The 25,778-nt window shown below is 46.6% G+C and overlaps 1 pseudogene; it reads right to left on the bottom strand.

Moving 5' to 3' along the window:
• Positions 1–5,496: 5,496 nt before the first annotated feature.
• Positions 5,497–8,761, bottom strand: LOC136541624 (uncharacterized; annotated as a pseudogene).
• Between the last annotated feature and the right edge of the window lie 17,017 nt (positions 8,762–25,778).

Below are 25,778 nucleotides of genomic sequence, written 5' to 3'. Positions count from 1 at the left end.
TCCTTTTAGAGAATATGCAGGGGAGCTGCATATATTTTCAATAAGAAATAATAGAGTTAACAATACAGGACACACGAGTAGCGCAAGAAAACTCCATTTCCATTCTTCTATTGCTCCCTCCTATTATGGATCCATACTGCACCATGATTTACGATTTCAGGCGATTCATTGAGAACCCAGTTTCCAATCAAGCCTTGCAGCCAGAGGGGTGCCTGTGCAACCTACATGTTGACGAAGTGAGGGATCACATATGTCTGAACCTGTCCACGTGAGATCTTTCCTTTCCCAGAACCCCAAATCAATTTTCCTTTGCTTTGCATCTTCGAGCTGGCCTTCTCAACCTGAATATATGCAGTATTATGTTCATACTTCCAAAGCATCTGGTAAACTGTTGCTTCGGCATTCCGCTGGAAGTGATATATTGCTTGTTGCTGTATGACTTTTTCCAGCTGTTCCGAGGTAACGTCTGAATGCAAGCACTGCTGCCCCTTGCTTTCAGTCACTGCTATTGCAGAGCTTTTATCTGCAAGCAGCAGGTCTTTTGAAGAGCCATGGGGCATAAAGAGGAGTCCAGCTATCAGGTGTCTTGTACCTAGTGGAGGAATTTTGCTGATGGGCAGTGAGACATAGCACTACAAATTCACTTCTTTGACTGGCTGTAGGGAAATATCTGGTAATTTTGACATGTCTGTTTTTGTAGAATAACAGAGATAGAAGGGAAACACCACACACCCAACGTGGGGGGGTGACCTTGATATATATAGCCAATTACATGGCAGCATATATGCAATACATGGCAGGTGCTAATCATACTAAATATAGACTTGCCTAATATACACTTTCCTAATGTACATATCTATCAGCCGCCCTCAGTCGAAGCATCAGGATTCCGGATGCACAGACTGGACCGAAAATCCTCAAAGAGCTGAACCGGCAGCCCCTTTGTCATGAGATCAGCAAACTGATACTTGGACGGCACATGGAGAACGCGAACCTCGCCGAGAGCCACCTTCTCACGGACGAAATGGATGTCGATCTCAATGTGCTTGGTACGGCGGTGGTGGACCGGGTTGGCTGTCATATAGACAGCGCTGACGTTGTCACAGTAGACAACTGTGGCGACCTTCAATGGAACGTGAAGTTCCTGAAGAAGCTGTCGAAGCCAACAGCACTCTGCGACCACATGAGCAACAGCCCGGTACTCGGCCTCTGCACTGGACCGGGACACCGTGGTTTGCCGTTTGGACGACCAGGACACCAAGCTGTCGCCGAGGAAGACGCAGAAGCCGGAGGTGGAGCGGCGAGAGTCGGGGCACCCTGCCCAGTCAGCGTCGGAGTAGGCAATCAACTTGTCGATAGGCCCAGTGCTGATGTGGAGGCCAGCTGACAGTGTGCCCTTCACATACCGAAGGATGCGCTTGATCAGCGCAAGGTGAGCTTCGCGCGGATCATGCATAAAGAGGCACACCTGCTGCACAGCGTACGCCAGGTCGGGGCGAGTGAGTGTCAAGTACTGAAGTGAGCCGGCGAGACTCCGGTACGTGGCGGGGTCGGCGACGGGAGCGCCCTCCGTGGCAGAGAGCTTAGCACGAGAGTCGACAGGCGTCGATGTCGAGTGACATTCGGCCATGCCCGCCTTCTGAAGAAGATCCACCGCGTACTGCCTTTGGCTGAGGAAGAGCCCGTCGGAGGAGCGAGTGACGGAGATCCCTAGGAAGTGATGGAGCTCCCCAAGATCCGTCATGGCAAACTCAGAGTGAAGGCGACCAATGATGCGGCGGAGCAGAGCTTCCGAGGAAGCCGTGAGGACGATGTCGTCGACGTACAGCAGCAAGTAGGCACTGGCGCCGCCCTCAGTGTAGACGAAGAGGGAGGTGTCGGTGGCAGAAGCGACGAAGCCGAGATATCGAACGTACGTGGCGAAGCGCTGGTGCCACGCCCGCGGGGCCTGCTTGAGGCCGTAAAGGGAGCGCTGAAGAAGACAGACGGCGTCGGGACGCGCCGGGTCGACGAAGCCGGGGGGCTGCTGACAGTAGACCGTCTCGTGCAGGTGACCGTGAAGAAAGGCATTCTTCACGTCCAGCTGGTGGATGGGCCACTGACGAGAAGCGGCGATGCTGAGGACGATCCGAATGGTGGCAGGCTTGACGACGGGGCTAAACGTTTCGTCGTAGTCGATGCCGTGGCGCTGGGTGAAGCCGCGAACGACCCAGTGAGCCTTGTGACGAGCTAGGGTGCCATCGGAGTGGAACTTGTGCCGGAAGATCCACTTGCCTGTCACCACGTTGGCACCTAGGGGCCGGGAAACGAGTCGCCACGTGTCGTTGTCGACGAGAGCCTTGTACTCCTCAGCCATGGCCGCGCGCCACTAGGGGTCGGCAAGGGCCCCTCGGTAGTCGCGGGGAATGGGTGAGGCAGTGGAGGCGGCGGCGACGTGAGCAGACGATGGGAAGCCGTAACGATCAACAGGCTTCAGCGAGCCTGTCTGGAGGCGCGTCACAGGTCGGCTCGAAGTAGGAGGTGGCGGACCGGCTACCACAACTGGAGCAGGAGCCGGCTGTTCTGGAACAGCGGGCGCCGGCGGGGGCACCTCCACGACTGGTGCGGACAGTGGTGCAGGAGCCGGCTCAGCAGCCGGGGCGGGAGCACCAGCACGCCGCCGAACGTAGACCCGTAGAGGTGGACCGGTTGGAGCAGGAGCAGCCGGGCAAGGAGGAAGGACCGGGCCAATCTGTAGGATGGCGGGGTCCTCAGCGAGCTCTCCAGTTGAGCTCGGTGTCGCGGCTACTCAGCGGCGACTGGCGACGGGGCGACCGCAGGGGGCACCATGGTGGCAGTGTGGTGCACCGGCGCAGCAGGACCTGGAAGAAGAAAATCCAGAGAGCTTGTGGGCTCACTGGTGGGGTCAGTGCTGAACGGAAAATGATTCTCGTCGAAGACAACATGACGGGAGATGATAATCCGTCTAGTTGTGAGGTCGAGACACCGATAACCCTTGTGAGAGGAGGGGTATCCAAGAAAGACACAGGCTGTGGAGCGATGGGCCAGCTTGTGTTTGGAAGTGGCGGTGAGGTTGGGATAGCAGAGGCAACCGAAGACACGAAGAATAGTGTAGTCTGGGGACTGCTTGAAGAGTTGCTCATAGGGAACTCTATGGTGAATGGCTGAGCAGGGGCGCCTGTTGAGGAGATATGTGGCTGTAGCTAGTGCCTCTGCCCAATATTTGGGTGGCATGTGGGCGTGGATGAGCAGCGTGCGGCATATGTTGTTCAGAGAACGGATGATACGTTCAGCCTTGCCGTTTTGAGGGGAGGTGTAAGGGCAGGAGAGGCGTAAGTGAATGCCGCTAGAGGCGAAGAAGGTGGCGAGGGTATTGTTGACAAATTCAGTGCCATTGTCGGCCTGAACAGCCTTGACAGGAAGGCTGAACTATGTGTGGACGAAGGCGCAAAACTGAGTGATGTGAGTAGCTACCTCGGACTTGTGGACTAGGGGGAAGGTCCAGCAAAAGTGGGTGAAGTCATCGAGGATGACAAGGTAGTACTGTGCACCAGAAATACTAGCGACCGGGGATGTCCAAACATCACAGTGTATAAGCTCAAAAGGTAAAGAGGAAACGGAACTGGAATTGCCAAAAGGCAGCCGCACATGCTTGCCAAGTTGACATGAGTGACAAAGAGTATGAGCTGATTTATTACAGGAAATGGAATTATTGTGTCTAAGCAAATGGAGGGCAGCAGCTCCTGGATGACCAAGACGATGATGCCATAGGTCGGTGGAGGTGACGAGGTTGGCTTGTGGCGTGGCAGGGACGGTGTAGAGGCCGTCGGAGCTATTGGAGCGAAGAATCACGCGTCTAGTCTGCAGGTCCTTAACAGAAAAGCCAAATGCGTCAAATTCGATAGTGCAATTGTTGTCACGAGTGAATTGGCGAACCGAAAGTAAGTTGCGCACTAGAGAGGGGACAACTAGAACATTGCGAAGCGAGAAGGGAGACGCGTGGCCTGGTAAAGTGGAGCTGCCGGAGCAGGAGACAGGAAGATGATGGCCGCTGCCAACAGTCATGGATGGGATAGAAGAGAGTTGACGGGAGATGAGTATACCATCCGAGTTATGCATGTGGGAGGTGGCGCCGGAGTCCATGACCCAGCCGGAGTTCTGGAGCGCCATCTGGTTCAAGGCAGCGATGAGGCCGGCCTGATCCCACAGTGGAGCGGATGGAGCTGGCGAAGGGGGAGCGAAGACGGTGTGGGCCTGTGGATTGGCACCCATGATGCCCTGGTCACCGTGAGGGGGCCAGCCGCCGGGGCTGTTGCCCTGCTGCCAGCTGCGGCCTGGAGGAGGAACGCCGCCCTGGAAGGCCCATGGGTTGTAGCAGAACCAGGGCCCCATGGGGCGGTTGGCCCCTTTCTGTCCACTGCCGCTGCCCTGCTGCCAGCCAGCGCTGGTGCCTTGGCCGCGCCAGCCGCCCTGTTTCTTGCCGCCCTTGCCTTTCCTGCCGCCCCCAGAGCCCTTGGGAGCAGCGCCAGTGGCCACAGAGGAGGAGGGCCAGCACCCTGGAGAAGTGCAGGAGCCAGAGGCGGCCACCATGGCAGATGCAGCCGTGGTCTTCTCGTCGTTGGCGAGGCGCAGCTCTTTGAGGGAGAGCATTTCTCGCGCCCTGGAAAAGGAAGGCAGCTCGGGGGAGTTGGCGATGTCGTCGGCAGTGGCAGTGTAGCGTGGGTTGAGGCCGCGTAGGAGGCTGAGGACGAGTTGGGAGTCCTCGATGGTATGGCCGACGTCCCGAAGAGCGGCGGCCTTGATCTTGAGGCGCTGGCAGTACTCGTCAATCGTCGAGTCACCCTGTTTCAAGGAGTGAAACTCTTCAAGCAGGAAGACGGCCCGGGGCGCGCGGTTGGAACGGAAGAGGCCCTCAATCGCCACCCACAGCTCGCGGGCGGACTGGTTCTCGTCGGTGATGGCAAGATCAAGAACCGAGTCGTCGACGGTGTTGAGGATCCAGCCGCGGACAGTGCACTCGGCAATGTCCCACGATGGATCAGCAGTCGGAGGGGCTGGTCCGTCGATGTGGGGGCGAAGGCTGAATTTCCCACACAAGGCCTTGAAGAACGAAGCCCACTTGGTGAAGTTAGGATTCTTCATCTCCAGGGTAACCGGAATGTGAGTCTTCACGTTCACGGCGGTGTAGGGGTGGACGACGACGGCCTGCGGCGGTGGTGGTGCAGCAGCAGCAGCGGCAGCAGCTGCGGCCGAGGCATCGGCGTTGGAGGACATCTCGCCACAGGAGGAGGGGCGCCCAGGGAAGAGGTGGGGTGGAAGGAGGCGGAAGTAGAAGGTCCAGGATCTAATTGATCTTGGTCTGTGATACCATGTAGAATAACAGAGATAGAAGGGAAACACCACACACCCAACGTGGGGGGGTGACCTTGATATATATAGCCAATTACATGGCAGCATATATGCAATACATGGCAGGTGCTAATCATACTAAATATAGACTTGCCTAATATACACTTTCCTAATGTACATATCTATCAGTTTTGCTAGTGCAGCAAAGCTCATGCTGATCAAGTTGCTTGCAACATAATGGGTCTGGGCGAAACCATTGAGCGCAAAATCTGGGATGATTGTCCCAATGTTCTTTCTGCTGTGAATCAACATATGGTGCCCATCTGAAGTCTTGTGTAGGCAGCTGCACAAGTCTATTCCTAATAATTTCAACTGTGGACTTGAAAAGAGGGGTAAACAACTGCAAGCAGTTAACTGCAATTCCGACTATATCTGTACTCTCTGAAAGTTGTAGCATGACACTAAAGTAAAAATTATTCTCAGGTGCATTGCCATCTTTCTGGAGAAAGAATAGGCTAGCTTCTATTCCATGCTCTGTAACACTGAAGGGTATCCATAGTAGAAAAAAGGTGCACTCATTTCCCAGACTGATTTTATGTTGTAGGTTCTTGCCTGTAAAAAGGTTTCTGATAAGAGGGTTGAAGGGCATGATATGGCGTGGAGTGCCACCAAGCTCCGTGAATCTCAAGAAATCGCTAGCACCATCTGCATACCACTCAAATCTTTGAACAATGGATCCACTCAGCTCGTTCTTACCGCTAAAGGCACTAGAGATAAATAACTTGGTGGCACGTGCTACTCGTGTAGGAAAGGAGGACTTCCTCACCTCTTGTTCCATCTGTTCACCCTCTACAATTCTCTGCTTGCATTTGTGCAGCGTGTCATCAGTCATCACATTCTTGAGCAGCACGCTTCAGCTTTTTATGCCAACGCAACAAGGATGCATCAGTGACCTGCCACTTATCAGATATATCGAGAGCAGCCTCCAGCCAGATGTGCGCCATCTGTAGCCTCTCCAAGTTTCTGTTCACATTTGATTCCTCTTTCTCCTCATATTTTTGAACCAGCCCAGATAGGATCTGGCTAACAGTTTCCTGGATAACTGCGGAGCTAACCATCTCCGCCATGAGAATTCAAGCACATGTAACACCCCTTTCCTGCTCAACAAAAGCAACATATAACAGTATGCATAAGAACTTAGATATATGAACTTGAACCACAAGTAATAAAACTTGCTTAGTAGAAGTCCGAATCTACCTTGACAGAATAGCACTAAAACGGTTGAGAGTAATCCTATGTACAGAGAGATGGTCTGGATGCTACAACTGAACTTGGAGATGAGAACTTAAAAAGACAACAACACAGTCCATGACTTAGGAGCAAAAAGTGGAGACATGTCCAATAATATGGAGGTGTCCCATAGTGAGGGTGTGGAAGAATTCGTCCCTGAAAAGGCCACAAACACAAAATGTTGATTAGAGAAGCATTATTTGACTTAATTCCGTTCTGTTGTCAGGATATGATTGGGCAATGCTACGGTATATCCTTTACTTGCTAGGAGGTAATACCTTAAACAAATCTGAGCCCTTGATTTTTTATGTTTTTTAGACTAATTGATTAATTAATTGACATAGGAAAAAGAAAAAAATCTTGCCAAATCCCCCAGTCATGCTGACCTCGTCACGGAGACAGAGGCTGCTTGCCTCCTTCCTTTTCTGTGAAGATAAGAAATTAAGGAAATATTTATTGATAATAGTTTCAACTTTCAAGACCTTTTACATGTTTATATTTTAAATCTCAACATGCTGATCTCAAGTTGATATCTGAATGAAAATCTGAACTCAAACTAGCCAATTTGTATTCATGTATGATATGTCCATATCTGTATTTGAAGTCGAACTATAATAAGGATATAAATAATGTTTTCCGAGTTCGATTTCATGCATATTTGTATTCCATAGTCTATCTTAGAGAGCAATTTTCTATAACACGTTTTGTATAGCAGCACGGTAAGATGTAAGCACGTCCAAAATCACCTGTGGCAATACGGCAACTCGGTACATATAAGCACGTCCGTGTACCATGCAATTACGTATGGCAACATAGCAATGCATAATCACGTACAAAATCACATTGAGTGTAAACCATATCTGCCAGATCACACATGTATCAATCAAATCTAGAAAAAATATTTTTTATATCTCAAACTTTCCTTGTTTGTCATACTTTATAAAATAAAAAATTAAATAAATATATATTTCACATATTACCTCATGTGAGGTAATAGGTGATCGTAACCGTTCAATCTAACAAAATGAACGGCTCATGGTTATTTGGGGTACCACAGCAAAGGCCGATATGATTAGCCAACCTGAACCGATGGAAGAAAAGTTGAAGAGGTTGATTTACATGAGCAATCACACGGAAGGTGGTGTTGTAACTATCAACGACTAGAAGCAAAGTGACATACAACAACTTGAAGATTTTTCATCAGGCAGTGGTGTATAAGGTGCTCAGAAGTCGGAAAAAGTCTCAGCCTTCTCCACATGAAAGATGCATGCCTTGAAAAGGGCTGCTTTGTCCCTGGTAACTGCCAGTGGATGGATGAAGCAAATATACGAGTCCTTTCAAATAATTTCTTGCAACGTGCCAGTCGGCGTTTCTATGTTTCTAAGCCCTCATTGCCTGCTGTTGTGAAATTTGGTTCATCGGATTGTTGTTTAGGAAAAAGTACGCTATGCCTGATGCGTCAAACTGCAAACAGGGGATTAATCGTTGGGAACCAAAAAGAAAAAGAAATTGTATCTATCTTGTAATTGTAGTTTTGGAAAAGAAAATTTTTATTCCAGTCTCTACAGGAGTTTTACTTTTACACACACATCCAATTCATCCGTGTGACTACTTCAGCGCTACCTCTGAAAAGACGACTACAACTATAATTTACAGAGATTGACATCAAACCAAATGGAGGATGACAACTACAAATATAATTCAGAGATTGACACCAAACCCAATGGAGGATTTGATCCCACACGAACACATACCACATCTGTGGCAGAAGTGAGATTATCTCCTAGACTAGCTCGAGCATAGAGATTACTTCTGTAATCCCTTACCACGGGAGCCAAATGAAAGGCTCCTCTTCTACTCTAGCTGCAGTTAATGTCAACGCAGCAGAGAACACTGCGGAACGGAAGGGATAGGTCTTGTGTCCTGGGTGAGATGGTGGGGAGTGAACCGAGCGTACCTCAACTGCGCCTGCGCGTGCTCGGCGCTACCGTCTCGGACCTCATCTCCGGTTGGTCGTCATCCTCGCTCTCCACGGAGCCGCACCCTCGTCGCCGCGGCTGGCTTTGCGGCGTCCTGCCTGGCCAATCAGCGGCAGAGCACGTGTGGGGTTAGGATGGGCTTGGTTGGGCCGCGCCGTGTCAGTTCCACAGAGGAGCAAGCAAGGCCCAGTTTGAACTGATAAACGAGGCTTTTGGGGACCACATAGACCGATAGACGACGGGCTTGGTTCCAACGTGTCAATTGCACTCCCGGTTGTTTGGACTTTTGGGACGCGTTTGCGCACCTGGACCAGCACGGCCTAGCCAGCCCAAACGGATCAGGTGTGGGCAGGTCTGCCCCAACTGCTACAACATAGCTTGTTTGTGCACCTGTACCGATTTAGCCCGGCCCAGGCGAGCTGGTGTTTGTAACCCAATACTCAGTCGGGCTCAAACGCCAACCGCCACCAACTGCCGAGTACAGATTGTGTTTGCCGGCTGCTGTGCTCGGCCTAGCCCAAAGAGAAGGAAGAACAGCATGATCAATAGAGAAGTAAACACTTTGAATGAAAATGTACAAAAGACATAGGCCTCAGACTAATTCCATTTAATCAACAGATACATTGCCGGCTACATTGCATAATCAAAGAAGCAAATTAAGAACAGTAGCAGAATTAAGTAGTTTGGCAAGCCGAGAAGGGCAACAAGTTAACAGAAAAAAGAGTACATGAATCAAAGTGGCATGTAGCCAGCTAATGCAGTCATCCTATTGTGTCATCATCGGCCTAATTAAAACAACAGCTGTGGCACATGAACAGCTTGAGTGACAGACCAACTACAACCATAAACAAGATCAAGATGACAGTATTTTTGTAACAGCCTTACAGCCCAGATGAATGAGGATAGATTTCAGAACCTTGAGCTGTCACCAGTTCATGGGATGCTGATGCATCCCCATGAGGGGCATCAATTGGTAACAGCAAGGGTTCTTGAGGTACCCTTGCATTAAAATCTCTAAGAGCATCATCATAGTTGTTGTACTTCTGATAGATAGCCCCTTCTTCCCTAAGCACTTGCTTAGCACACTCATACCATGTAAAATAAATCACAGATTTCTTCCCTTCGAAGACCACATAGCAAGAAGGCATTCTCTGAAACCAACCAAATGTAGAACATGTAAGTGGTCTGAATGACATGCCTCAGTCGACCATTCAGTTTGAATGATGGTGAACATCATCGGCTACTTGATAAAAAAAATAGCCTCAGCTTAGTAGTTTGGTGGTTTTTTTCCTTGTTTAGTCATTGGTGGCTACCAAGAATTGTAAGAACTAAATAAAGAGGCAAATAAATAACAGTTGCACTCACTGCCATACAGATCTTTTGATCAGTTGCTCTCACTGTCATCAGCCATCACAAGAGGATGTTGTTGCTATGGAGTACAACTGAGCATAAGTGTAGAATGGAAGGATAAGCAAATAAAGAACAAAGCACAACAACAAAACCATCAAAACAAGAATAAGGTAGCCACCTCATGTTTGTTTTATGCATCATAGGCCTTTAAATCCTACAGTTACCACCAGGGCATAAACAACACAAATAAGCAACTAGTTATCAAATAAAAAGTAGCCAACAGAGGCTAAAAATAAGTTTCTTACAATACCAAGTTCAGCCCAACAGCCAAGGGCTCAAATGTTCCCAAATCCTTGCCTATTGTTAGCCACCCTCCTAGGCAAACTACACCATCAAGGTCAGGTGTCAAAAGAACAAGCAGACTGCATAAAAGCTCATGTTGTCAAAAGAAGAGAGAGTGGGTGAGGGAAGTGGAGGAACTATACATCTCTACAGTCAACCCCCTCCTGGCCTTCTAGACCTTCATGTGTAGTGGAACTACACATAGTAGTTTTTGGCCAGGAAGGTCCTAAGCCAAAGGGCCCTGTGGGCATCACTCATGTTCACAAAGCCCCTGCCTTGGGCCTTGTTGTCCAGGAGGAAGGTGTAGGCAACAATAAGTGCCTCCTCACTGAAGCTAGCCATCTCCATCACAGCAAGGTACAGATTGGCATCAACATGGGCAGGTCTAGTCTCCCTAAGAGCATTGGCCACATTGTTCACAGCATCTGACATGTTAGTCAACATGAGCATCTCCTCCTCAGAGAAGTTCCCTCTCTTCCTCTTTGGGCCAGCAGCTGAGGAGGTAGGAAGCAGTTCAGTGGCCTTGCTATCCCCTCCATATTCACTACAAACTATGGTGTGGGTCAAAGGAGGACCATCAGCCTTGGCACCAACACTATCAGCCTGGTTCTACCCTAAGGCTTCACCAGACCCAAGTGCAAACTTGCCTGTGGCCATGGCATTAGCAAAGATAGCCTCCATCTTAGTGTAGAACCTAATAGGGCAGTTAAGAAACTCTGCATCTTTAGGATGGTCCTGCAGGGTTGGGCAAATATAGTTTAAGAAAGGCAAATGTAGGTAGTCAAGGCAAAGACGAGATCAAATTGCTACCTTGCAGTGGCCAAGGTAGTGCTCTTGCTCAAGCATGATAGCATGAGCCTGGTCATCCCAAAGAGCACCACTAAGGTCCTTCAGCTTGCTCACCCTAGCCCATTTCTGCCTCCACTTCCTCAAGTGGTTGTACACTTGAGTTGGGATAACAACCTCCCCACAGAACAGCTTGAGGGCTTTGGCCACAGAATTCACATCTTTGTCCTTGAAAACCTTGTCAGGCCTGCTACCATCACTAACAAGGGCAGCCATCCTCCTTAGCACAAAGCCAGAGGTGGTGTTGGTCCACCTCATTGCCCTCATAGCCCCATTCCCAGCCACAGGAGCAGCAACATCAACAGGGTTTGCTGCACCTGGAGCAGCACCAGCACCAGCACCAGCTGCAACAGGGGCAGCAGCACTAGCATCAGCACCAGCTACAACAAGGGCAGAACCACCATTAATGAGTTGCTCCATCACTGAAGTACTAGCAATAAACCCACCCTCAAATGCACCTGAATCCATCCTAGGGCTGGCATGTAATGAAATCAACAACAGAATTAGTCAAGAACAGACTGACAGCAATATTAACAGTTGTATGAATAAACAACAGACTGACAGATCATGAAGAACAGAATGATTCAAGAATAGACTGACAGTAAGATTAACAACAACAGAATGAATGAAGCATAAAATTGGTCTCAGCTTTGTCCACCAAATTATTACATCACCATGACACACACATGAGTTCCATAGCAGGGTACAGAAGCTAAATTCAAGAACATATTACATCAAATAGTGTTTGTTTCCCTCCCTTCCCACATAGCATTGCAAATGGCATCCCTTATTTCAGCCATGTCAACAGAGTCTTGGTCCAGATGGGCTGGGGGCAGGTTGGTTGGATCAGCAGAAGCAGTGAAACCTTTCTCATCAGGCACTACTTCATCAATGCCAAAACCTAGGATCTAGTTGTGCAAAATGGCACAGGCAACTACAAGCTTCACTTATGTCCTATACTTGTGGAAGGGTTTGTTGTCCAAGATCCTAAACCTGCCCTTCAGTGCACCTATAGCCCTCTCCACAGTCACTCTAAGTGATGAATGCCTAAGGTTGTAGAGCTCCCTTGCATTGGTGGGCCTGTTCCTTGGGCCATACTCAGAAAAATGGTACCTAACCCCCCTGTAGGGAGGTAGGAAACCATTTTTGCATGCATACCCAGCATCTACCAAGAACATTTTACCTACACAAGACATCTACTGTGAGAGTGTGTGTTAATAGGCCATGGAATATGTGATTAGTGTTGGTGTGCAATTACCTTCTGGCAAACTCAAGCCATCTTCCCTGGCTACAGCATCTGCCAAAACAGTTGCATCATGGGCAGAGCCCTCCTAGCCAGCCAAGACATAAGTGATTTTCAAATCTCAATTCACAGCTACCATCACATTTTGGGTGGGATCCTTTTTCCTACCCCTGAAAGCTTGTTGCATGCGCCTAGGAACCCTTGCTAAGAAATGAGTGCCATCTATAAAGCCAATGACATCCTAAAAAGCATGGGTCAGTCATTGCAACAGGTCTAATGTAACTAATAAACCCAGGGTATACAATTATCTTAAAATATGGATTCCATGTATGGCTTCCAAGAATCTTTGGGTGAGTGATAGTGCTAGCTGGCTTTATCATTTCATTCCTAAGCTCACCCACAGCATACAACATCTGATGGAAGTGCTTGTGGACAGTTTGGATGGACCTCCTAAAGGACTGGTGGACAACCCTAAATCTTTGGTTGTGCCCTACAACATGTAAAAACATAGCAACCTGCTCTTCTACTGACACCCCCTCCCTATCAGTGACAAGACTCCTCTCTCTAAAAGTTCTTACTAACTTAAAAAAAAGTAGCTCTCTTCATCCTAATCATAGAAATACACTCTGAATCAGTGGAGTTGTATATCATTCTCAGTGTTCTCTGTCTGTGCTGTTCATTTTTATCCCTAATCAGGGCCAGTGCTATAGGATCAGGCAGTGGGGTTTCAGGTTTAGGGGTTTTCCTTTTCAGCCTAGTGGATACAAAGGAAACTATAACAACTGTCAAGGCAGCTGCCTTCCTACATAGCATGTCACGGATCAAAGACAGATCCATCTACAAGCATGTAAAAATGTAACATGATTTCAGCTTAATGTACCCTGCTAAATGCATATGAACAAAAGCACGACTGCATCTTGTATGTGATGCCTCCCAGTGCTAAATTTGGACAACATCATCGACCAATGATGGAACAAAAAACTCAGAGCAATAGTAATCAGAAACAGATCAACATCCCTAACAGATCAAGAACAGCAAGGTACAAGTAACACTAACAACTGCATCAAACAGTTATGAACAGCAAGGTACAATACTAATCTGAAATAGATCAACAACCCTAACAGATCACGATCCCAATAGATCAAGAACAGCAAGGTACAAGTAACCCTAATAGGAGCATGAAGCAGTTATAACAAGTATGAAACCCTAACAGATCATGAACAGCAACGAACAATAAACCCTAAGAACTTCAAGAAACACCACAAAAAAGAAGATTGGGGTCGATTTCACCTTGGCTCGGGGTCCAAACAACGGAGAGGAGGTAGATCTGGAAGTAGAGGATGTAGATCGGGAAGAAGATGAAGCAGATGCGGATGGAGAAGAAGAGGAACACCGCCGCCACGGAGTCCTAGCAGCAGCCGAAGTGGGGACGCAGTGAAGAACCTCGGCGCCGGTGACCGAACCCACAACCAGCCGGAGGTTGCCGCCGCCGCCATGCACCACCACTCACCGCCGGTCTCTCACGAGGGAGGTGGAAGAGCAAGCACCGAGTGGAAGAAGGAGAGAGTGGAGAGTGGGAACCCGTATATAAAGGCCGGCGAAATCGCCGCCATTTTGCTTCGCGCGCGGTGGCCAGAGCGGGAGCGGGGAGCAGGGACACGCGCGAAGAAGTTTCCCCTTCCCGCCAGGGCCCACGCGAGCCACCCCGCCGCCGCCCAAAATCGCCTGTGTGCGCCGCCACAAGCTCGGCTCCAAAGAAACGAGGGTTTTGGTCGTTTCCAGAGGGCCAGGCGGAGAGGGCGTTTTTGGCTCTGCGAAGCCAGAGGGTTTTGGACTTTTGGATTTTGGAATGGGCGTGGCTACAGCCCGGATGTCTGAATAGTAGGACCCGTCCGAATGCCCGCGACTGCCTCGTCGGACACTTCTACACTTCGCGTATAGCCAGACCCCACGCGGCGTCTACGTCCCACCGACCCCACATGGCGTCTGTGCTCCCGCCCGACCCTGCACAGTGTCTGCATCTCGCACGACGCCTCGCGCCGTCCGACAGCTGTAACAGGTTTCAACATGTGCAAAACACCCGATGTACTTTTAAAACATCTAGATATAGCATTTGAAACATACGTTTAAATGCAGATGAAACATTTGAAACATGCATTTGAAACACTCGCAAAAATACCTGAAAGACACTTGAAAAACATTGCAAAACATACGCAACTCTAGACAAAACACTTGCAACATATGTGTGAAACATATGCAACATCCAGATAAACACACTTACAATATGCGTCTGAAAAAACAGATGGAACATTGGAAACAGAAGTTTGCAACGCACATGTACACCCATTGCAATATATGCAACATCCCGATCTACTTTTGCAACATTCATATGAAACACTTGCAACATACCTCTGAAACAACTGAAACACTTGAAACATACGCTTGCAACATCCGAGGAAGGAAGGGAGCACAAGGTGCAGCCAGAGAAGCCCGCTTTAGGTCTAGCCACTCCAGATCTCGCGATGTCGCGAGATGAGGTCAAGCGTCACGACGGCGCCGACGTCGACAGTGGGCATGAACTCTTGGTCGGGAACGGCATCGTCAGCAGCACCTCGACCCGGCGAGGGACGGGGCACGGTGCGCAGGGCGAGGACCAGGCACATTGTGACGAGGCGGAGCGGGCACGGTGGGGATGGAGCACGGCACGACGGCAGACATGGCGCAGCTCGACGCGTGATGGGGGCACCACTGTGAGGCGCCTTGAGGTGGGTAGACGGCGCGCGACCTACGATAGGCGAAGCGAGGAGTTGAGGATGTCTGTAGGCTATCGCAGTATAGATGGAGTAGATAGAGGAGAGAGCATAGATGGGCCTGTTGGGCCCGGTCGCTATGCTAGCTCGGGAACTTGAACGGGTCGTCCGAACGGACATGCCCGTACCGACGGCTGCATCACAGTATTAGTGTTTTGGAATGGAGCAGCACACAAAATGTACTAATCCCTCAGTTCTAAATTATAAGTCCCTTTAATTTTTTTGGTACATTTATTTTGCTATATGCATCTAAATATAACATATATCTAGATACTCCCTCCGTCCAAAGAATAATGCAATTCTAGCACATTGTAACATTTTAGTATCTTGAGTTTGACCAATTGTAGATAAAAAATATCAATATTTATGATATCAAATAAATACCATTAGATTAATTGCGAAATATATTTTATAATAAATTGCTTTGGAGCCATAAATATGAATATTATCATTAGAAGTTTGGTCAAACTTGAACTACTTTTATTGGTACGCAACCCATAGTTGCATTCTTTCCTGGACAGATGAGTACATAGCAAATTCTGTGTATCAAAAAAATCAAAGTGACTTATAATTTGAAACAGAGGAGAATATTTGATAAGACCATCAGAGGATCTCCAAAAGTTCCCCTAAATTTGATCTCCAAAATGATTTTAGTTGACAGCTCCTTTGATTTTTAGAAGCGGTCAGCCAATTACAAAGACACTTAGCAAACCATCATTTGGGGAAATAAATTATAAATAAAAAGAGCAATCTACATAGGCGAGTCTCTTAAAGATCTGTCCCTAAATATAGCCTCAAAGCCCACTATACATCAATTAGTCCACCTTAGCCCGTCATGCAAACCCTAGTCACTTATCTCCTGCCTAGCCACCCCTCATTCGCACTCTCTCTACTCTTTCCTTCCCTTCCACTCTCATATGCTTGATATCCCCCCCTCTCACTCATACAGTTTGGCACCTCTCCCTACATTGGCTGAGGGCGGCACAAATCCAGTAACACGATCGAGGGCAGTGGCGGGGCATGACCGAAGATAGCGACACACAGCATGCATGAATGATGTGAGCAATCCAAGGCGGTAGCACTACATACATGCACGACAAGGGCACGGTCGAGGGTGGCACGCTTGTGGTGGCGGAGCACGTCGAGCGACATGTGAGGGGGCTAGAATCATGAGCGTGCTATGTGGGCTACTGGCCACAATCCACTGCTGCAAAAGCCGATGCACGGTGGCCTCCTCTTACCTTGGGCGCCATGCAAGTGGCTAGGATCTGCGAGCACGTGAGCGAGCTGCTTGATGGGATCCACGGTTCTAATAGGGATCACATGGTGGCCTCGTCCAATGACCTAAGGTGGCACACGGGGTCTAGGATTCTCGTGAGCAGGACCTCTCTAATGCCCCAAGGTGGCTGACTGCCTCGTGTTGGCAAGTGGTGGAGGGCAGGCACGTAGCTCATCAACAGCCAGAAGCACCACCACCACAAAGTAGATCGATCTTTTCAGCAACAATGGGTTCACTGCTCGCATGCCTTTTTTTGTTTTCCCCCAATTTACAGAGGCATACATGAACGACCACTTCTATTGTGTTTTTTTTTCATGAATACGTAGGAGAGCTGCGTATCATTTTATTAAGAGAGGAAAAAATGGTCCCATACAATTATATCCCCCCTACTCCGGACCGAGCCGTAGGAGGGTCCTCAAACAAAGTTTTTCTAACAAATAAAAACACACACTAGGTGAGACCTGATCAACACTCTAACCGCCTACCTACCCTGTCACTAGAGCTGGACCTAAGGCATCAAGCTTCCGTGCACCCGCAAGAAACCACAGTGGCGTTCATCGCTAAAGGCATGCAACACGTTATTCATGTTGGGACTGGCACCCTCAAAGACGCAGACATTCCTGTGCTTCCAAATCTACCATGCACACATGATCACAAGTGAATTGAATCCTTTCCTCTTGTCCTTTGGTGCCCTTACTTGCCTTTCTCTACCATTTTGCAAAATTCTGCTCGTTTAAGCTTGGCACCCCATGTTGGAGACCAAGTGGTGAAAGGACCAGGAACAAAAACTTGCATGCAAAGATACAAGAAGTCAGCAGGTGTTGGATAGTTTTGTCCGCTTGATCACAAAGCGGGCATTGGTTGGGATGGGGCAAGTTCTGTTTCACCAAATGATCCGCAGTCCAACATCTATCCCGTACAGCTAGCCACAAGAAAACTTTGTACTCGGGTGGTGCCCAAGTTTTCCAGATTTGGCGCCAAGGCTCAAAGTTGATCGATCCATGGAAGAAGGCCCGGCACGCTTATTTTGTAGTGAAGACGCCTGAACTTTCAAACCTCCAACTATGAGAGTCTTCGTTCGGAGAGCGCATGAAATCCTGAATAATGTCCCAAAGCTGGAAGTACTCAAAGAGACCAATCATCGAGAGTCCTCCCTGTAAGTTGCTAGGCCACTGTTGATCATGCAGTGTAGCAACAACTGTATGGTTGCGAAACCTCTGAGGTACCAGTGTGTAGACATTTAGGGCAAGATCCTCAATGCAACACTGAAAGCTCTAGTTTGGTTTTGGTGAATTGATGAAACCCTAAGTGCTAACCTAGTTTATCAAGTGATCATGACATAGGTAGCACATTCCAAGTGGCGAAGCAAATGAAGATCATGATATCATGATGGTGATGCCATGGTGATGATCAAGTGCTCGGACTTGAAAAGAAGAAAGAGAAAAACAAAAGGCTCAAGGCAAAAGTATAAATGGTAGGAGCCATTTTGTTTTGGTGATCAAGACACTTAGTGAGTGTGATCACATTTAGGATTGATAGCCGTACTATTAAGAGGGGTGAAACTCGTATCGAAATGCGGTTATCAAAGTGCCACTAGATGCTCTAACTCATTGCATATGCATTTAGGATCTAGTGGAGTGCTAACACCCTTGAAAATGTTTGTGAAAATATGCTAACACACATGTGCACAAGGTGATACACTTGGTGGTTGCCATATTTGAGCAAGGGTTAGAAACTTCATCGGCGGAGTGTCCGCACATAGAGTGCGGACAGTCCGACGGTGCCACTGGCGCACTAGACAGAAAAGACGGATGTCACTGTAAGTGACCGGATGCTAGCCTCGGTAGGACCGGTGCGTCCGGTCAAGTGGAGCATGAAGACGCTAGCATCGGTCTCTGACCGGACGCTGGGTCACTTAATGACCGGACGTTGGAGGGTTGCGTCCGGTCCTGCTGATGTGGCAGCGCACAGGGGAGTCGCCGTGTGACCGGACGCTAGGTGTGTCCGGTCGAGCATGATCGGACGTGTCCAGTCATGAAAAGTCGCTTTTGGATGCTTACTGGAAACGACTGGACGCTGAGGTCCAGCGTCCGGTCACTTCACAGCAGCGCGTCCGGTCATCACTTGACCGTTGGGATCGGACGCTCAGTATTTGAAGAGAGGGGACACGTGGCATGCATCGCACGATCGAACGCTGGGGTCCAGCGTCCGGTCAATATGACCGGAGCATCCGGTCACCCCGTGTTGTGCCCAGTGAAGGGGTACAACAGCTCTATTTTGTGGGGACTTCTATTTAAACCCCATGGCCGGCTCAAGCTCACTCTCTTGGCCATTTGCATTGACATAGCAACCTTATGAGCTTAGCCAAAGCCCCCCCACTCATTTTCATCATAGATTTAACATCTTTATGAGATTGGGAGAGAATCCAAGTGCATTGCTTCAGTGTTTGCATCTAGAGGCACTTGGTATTCGTGTTTCGCTGCGGGATTCGCTTGTTACTCTTGGTGGTTGCCGCCACCTAGACGGCTTGGAGCAGCGAGGATCATCGAGCAGAGGTTGGTGATTGTCTCCGGCTCCGATAGTGGTGATTGTGAGGGGTTCTTGACCTTTCCCCGGCGGAGAGCCAAGAGGTACTTTAGTGAATTGCTCGTGGCTTGTGTGATCCTCATCTTGTGTTGGTTGTGTGGCACCCTATTGAGGGTTTGGCGTATGATGCCAATTAGCGCGTGAACCTCCAAGTGAGTGAATTGCCACAACGAGGAGTAGTTTGCCGGCAAGCAAGTGAGCCTCGATAAAAAATCATTGTGTTCATCATTTGATTCCGAGGTGATTGGTCTTCATTAGTATTCATTTTTGTGATTGATTGGCTCCTTCCTCGACACGGGGTATAAACAAATTGTTCACTCTCTTTACATTACCGCAAACTAGTTGTTAAGCTCTTTAGTGTAGCTAGTTGTGAGAGCTTATTAGTTTGGTTAGCGAGGCTCTTTAGTTAGCCTTTGAGAGCACACTAACTTATTGTAGTGACATAGCTATTGTGTGGATAGAAACTATATAAACTAGAATTGTGGTAGGTGGCTTGCAATTTTAGTAGGCTAGTGCAACACTTGCTTTGCCTCATAATTGTCTAACCGGTTTGTTAAGTGTTGTTGTAGAAATTTTTATTAGGCTATTTAACCCCCTCTAGCCATTAGAACCTTTCAAACACCCAAACAGCCACCTATCTGTCCAAAAATATGTGTCATTTCCGTTGCCAACATGAGAATGTACAGCAATGGCAAAGAGAGCTTTTGCATTTTGGTGGACCGGCACTTCTAGGCGTGACCAAGGTCTCTCCTTGTCTGTCTTTGCAAGCCATAGCCACCTTAGTTGCAGCGCCCAGCTCATATATTCAAGGTTGAGAATTCCCAGCCCACCATACTCAAGCGGCCGCTGCACTTTTTCCCACGAAACCAGACAATTGCCACCATTTACTTGCTTGCACGGGCGGATCCTTGTGGAGGCCAAACTGGGCTTGCGCCCCCCCCCCCCCCCCCCCCCCCTGTTTGTGACAGTTTCGACTGAGTAAATCTTGTTTGCTTGTTGCACTCTGCATGCCACCATGCATGCAAGCACACCAGATGCACTATCTCCCCGCATCAGCCCCCTATTGACTACTCTTAAATTTAGTATGTTGCTGCTACACCCTCTGTGCTCCGACATTAATAGAATATGAGACACAAAGTGTGGTAGTACAATTTGATAACTACATACTGATAATCATGTTTAGCTCATTTCAAACTCTGCATGAGCGCAGCCTGTACAATCATACCAGTAGTAGTATCATTTTCCAAAGTACTCCCACTCTCACGCTCAGACATGTGCACCGGCCTAGGAAGTGTTCACCAATAGCCATGCTGAGTTTTATGTAGCTCTGCAAAACATAGCAATTGTGAAGTTCCTTTTAATAGCCATTTGTGTCGTGCAATACTGAAATGGCCCCCCCTTAATTTCACCTCACCCTCCGCCACTGCTTGCTTGCGACCTGACCATAAGTACGCATGCCGAAGTTTGTTCACGGCCTTGATGAACCACTTCGGAGCCTTAACAGCAATCAATACATAAATAGGTATCACTGACTAGACGAAACGTACCAAGTCATACGTCCAGCTGTGTTCATGAGGGCCACTTGCCATCCTGGCAGCTTGTCTGCAACTTTGTCAATCCATGGTAGAAGATCAGATTTTCGACAACATAGAGGCTGGCAGCCACCCCGCCTCTTAAAATCATTTTTCACCATATCCAGTACCCCCTTGGTTCCAAATTATAAGACGTTTTGAGTTTCTAGATACCTTATTTCTTTTACTGTATATCTAGATATAGTGTATATCTAAGCGCATAGCAAATGCTACTCCATATGTATTTACAAAAGCCAAAATGTCTAATAATAATTTGGAATAGAGAGAGTAATAGATTCGATGGTAGTAGTGTCATGCATCCTATTGGGGCACCGCAACGATGTGGAGTGCAAAGCTTGCCCCACAGCTTCTTAGCAAGTGGTGTCGGTGCACGTGGCTCTGGCCTAGGCCAAGGCTAGGAGAATATAAAAGAGAAGTTATAGGGGCCAAACAATAATGACTGGACCATCTCATTGTAACATATGGTGCTGTGGGGGTCTCATGGCAGTACCAACTCCCAATGAGATGCTTAGACTGGTTTTGATAGTATTAATTAAGATGCCATGTAAACAGAACAGTGATATGGCAATTAGAGTTAACAGAGAAGAATATTTTCTCATGCAACTAACTAACTTCTCCTAAGCCTAATGAATTGGAATAAAAGGGGAATGCATAGGAATTTATTTTCAAGAAACCATCTATTTAGAATATAGTTTATATATATATGTAGAATCTATATGACACGGCAAGTCTGAAAACTACCAAGTAGTTTTTAGGATAGGACTTCCATCAGTGGAATGCAAATGTACAAATGCAAAAATGGAAATTGGGGAAGAGTGTATTGATGTGCTGAGATATTCTTGGACAAAAGTATGGGTTCAATTTCGCTGTCCTATCATAGAGACGGAGTCCCCTATCATCTTGGATGATGGTGGGATCCATTATAATTTTGAAGTAACCCCGATGGTGGATATGAAATTCACATATAATAGGATATGAACATGTTGACGTCATCAGTCACTTCGCATATGAACTCCCACTACTGGAATCTCGTTTTTTTTCTGTGTGTACGAAAACACACAGAAAAATGCGAATACCGTCAGAAAAATATTTTTCTGACGGTGTACCCTCAGAAAAATACCCACAGAAATATAATGACAGAAAAATCAAATTTTTCTGTGGGTTCACCGTCAGAAACAATTTTTCTGTGGGTCTCACACGCACAGAAAAATTGTTTTCGCCCAGATTAAAACTAATTTTTCTGTGTGTTAATCCACACAGAAAAAAGAAATAAACGCACAGAAAAACACGTTTTTTTTTCTGTCGGTCCAGGTGAATTCACAGAAAAATTCATTTCGCCCAGATTAAAAAAAAATTTCTGTGTAGCCAGCCTCACAGAAAAAAAGAGTTAAACGCACAAAAAAAATTATTTTAAAACAGTAGCAACAGAATATTAAAATATATATTTTCCATACAGTAATTTCGGTGCATGACCAACAAGGTTTCATTCAAATAATACACAAATACAGTACTCAAAGGGACCTGCTATCATATAAAAGAAACGAAGCATTACTGATGGACCCGCTAGCAAATGAAAGAGTCAAAGAATTAACTGCTGCTGTGAAAGAAAATGTCACTCAGCACTCCATCACCATCTGTTAATCAAGAATGGAGGTGCTGGGCTTGAAGTTGAACACACTGCAGAAAATAGAACAGGAAATTATAGAAGGGATGCAAAGATATAAGTGTACAGAGAGATTTGAGCATGCCGAAGGAAAGAAGATAAAACAATCATGACAGGAGATCATTTCTTTTGAACAAGTTCCTCAATTTATTTGTGACCCCAAAGATTATGGTGTCATCATTTCAAATGTCAGGAAGGTAGTGCTACTAATAAACTCATGCAAAACAGTTCAAGTGAAAAAATGTAGAGAGATGATTAAAGAAAACGATTTCTACAGGCTCACCACGTTAGTGTGCTTCTATAGGTAAGTTCAAACTTCAAAGACTAGGACACTCTTAGCCTGAACACATTAACATCAAAGCACATTACACCATTGATTATTACTGCAAATAGTGACAAAAACTCTGCCTACTAATCAAAAGAAACTCTCTCCATTATTCATGTGATGCTACAACTTGTCTTCTGAATTGTTGTAAAATACAATTGCTGTAGTAAACAGCACTGTTAAGCCCTGAATCATATACACATGCAAGCTGTCAAACATAGATGTTTATAGATATACTGCATATATTATTGGTACCATATATTATTAGTAGCATAACAAAAGTGACTAGAGTTGTCTCACGAGTGACGACAGCGACATGTACATGATTCAAAATATCTCGGTTTCAACTGCCAGGCCGTCGGAACTCGGAACCAGTGGACACTAACCTCAGTACTTTTATCACTCCAAGCTGCTTTGATCAGTAGCCGAACCTCAAAAAAAACAAAGTACTAGTAAACTAGACTTAGCTGCTACTAGTAGATAGTTACTCAGTACTCACAAAGTTGAAAAAAAAAACCGAAACAATGAAACGAACTGGAAGCATCATAGAAGGACGTATTGGATTTGGATTCGATGGCTCTAGGCACAAAATAAACTCTCAGAAACAGTCGACCCAGAAAATATATGGAGATAGGGTGCCAAATCTGGTAACAAGGACCAGAAGGAAAGCAGATGGATGGGGTGCCAAATCTGGTAACTGGAGCAGCCAAAGAAACAATCCTGGGAGACCCCCAAGGAGACCGGATGAGAGGGGTCCACCTCCACCAAGACAACGGTTTGAACTAACAATAGAGGAGAAGAACATTCTTCTAGAAGTTGAACCCATAATATTCCGTGTGAGAAGTTGAGTAATCTTGAGTGGTTTGTCACATGAATGCAATAACAGAAAGCTAACATGGTAGAATGGGCAAGTTTTCTTATATGAGAAAGATGTCTAAAAAAATCTGTAGACCAAAATAATAATAAGACAGTGCAAAGGAATAGATCAGTTATATACTAGCACAGATCAGTTATATACTAGCACAGAGTAGTGATGATATCTCAAAATAAAAATAAGAAGAAAAAAAACAGGTCACGAGCGCATGGCATGTAGCCCACGTACACAAAATACCAATAATAAGATGGTGATCGAATAATGTAGTATTCAACACATTGGCCTCAGATATCAGTTGCTCCTCGGTTGACCTTGAGCTTGGAGCATAAGAAACAAACAGAGTAAGAAACAAAGTTCCAGTACCTCAACACAAGCTCAAGGTCATCAGTTCTTGGCATGCTTAATATGATATCATCATTGGCAAAGTAAGTGAGGCCTCAGCTTAACGATATGTTGGTACAATTTCCAGATACTCAATCATAGGTGGCTGCCAAGGCAAAAAAAAACAGATAGAAGAAAACTAAGATCATGTCCCATGGTTTGATGACAGTCATGAGAATCATACAGAATGCACAAAAAACAAATTGCAGCCACCTCAGAGTTTATTTTTCATGTTGCATCATTGGCCAAATAGATATCAAGAGTTTGAACATCACAGTCATATCAAGAGATTGAACATCAGTGTCATAAATTCTAGATGCTTCAGCACAAAGAACCCTCACTAGATCTAGAATCAGAGCTATGGACTTAAGCAAGACGCGGCTGCCACACCATAGGGTGCTCCTCCAGCGCCTAGGGTTAAGTAAACATCATCGACCAAGGCACTTTGCTCAGTTTGTAAATTGGACTAGGCATCATCATGTGCAAAATCTAGGCGACAAATGCTTAGATTTCTGAAAGCAGTTGCCATCATATTTACTACAAGGCATTGAGATAAAGCAACTGTCAATGGGAGGAGCAGCTAAGCACTTACAAACGGAAGAAGACAAAAGTTCCAGCCAAAATTTCACAGAAGAAATACCACAAGACAGTGACCATCTCCAGAAATTTACCCATTATCAAGAGCAAAAGAACTCGAGAAATGGCTCAGATTTACCCATTATCAGCCTTACAACTGCAACTTAATTTCAGCTAGAGCTTAATTTAATTCTCTCTCTAATGGGAATTGAACTGGCCACAGAACTGGTTGCTTGTACTGGTACAAGCCATCCTAGTTAAGCAGCAAACAAAACAAAATATCCCAAGTACCAGCTCATAAGGTGCTAAAGTGCAGAAGTTCTCTAATGGAAACTTGATTCATCACAGCCACTCAAGAGTAGTACAAAACAAAAAAAAGTCACAAGGCATAGTTAGGGAAGGGGAGAGCAGCCCGGCACGAGACTAGGGTTCCATATCATCTCAGCTCCGCAAATATCACATATCAAAATGATTGATTAGGTTGATACATGCAAGATATTCAAGATACTGTTTTCATAGCATCTCCAAGCTGCAGGATGCACCCCCAATTTCAGTCCCCTAAAGCTGAAATATTTTTGAATGTGTCAATCTGTAGAAGCAATTCAATATGTAGTAACATACATGAGGTGCTATACTAGTCAGCGCTTTCACAAAAATATCCAAATTATTGCTAAGAAATAAGACATTGTTTCAATCTGTAGACAGAGTAACTGCTAATGCATGGTCTGAATTTTTAGACGCAAGCAACATATACGCAACTGTATTTTCAATTCTACTACAAACCACATATCAATCTCACTAGATCTCTTTTTAATTTAATTCTAACACAACCAGACATGACATAGAAATATTAACTTTTTACTAAATATATAAATGTTACTACTGCTAGTCATCATATAAATTCACAGGTCTTATCCTTACTGGCACTTAAAGGCACTGGAATCACCAACCCACAAACTGAAATAAGTACAAACATTTCTAGTGGTCAGACTGCTGCTTGTGCCAACATGCTCGTGCCCCCAAGCCGCGCCGGATCGCGCCGCATATTAAATTCAGATGCTACCAACTCAAGATAGTGTCTGATAGCAACTACCAACTCAAGATAGAGCTGTTCACTTAAATCATTTGGGTCATCTCATATTGGCAAATTCCCTGAATGCCTAGTATGTCTGGCTGGGTTCACCAATACCATCTTTGTTGACTACAATCACATAGTGTGCTCTATCTGTTGCCTATAAATTGTTGACTACAAAAATAATTTAATATTGCACCTAGTAGGCACTTAAAATAGAG

This window comes from Miscanthus floridulus, chromosome 3 (assembly GCF_019320115.1).
Source record: "Miscanthus floridulus cultivar M001 chromosome 3, ASM1932011v1, whole genome shotgun sequence".
NCBI lineage: Eukaryota > Viridiplantae > Streptophyta > Magnoliopsida > Poales > Poaceae > Miscanthus > Miscanthus floridulus.
Note: the sequence above shows the minus strand (reverse complement) of the source record. Positions and strands in the feature narration are given on the sequence as shown.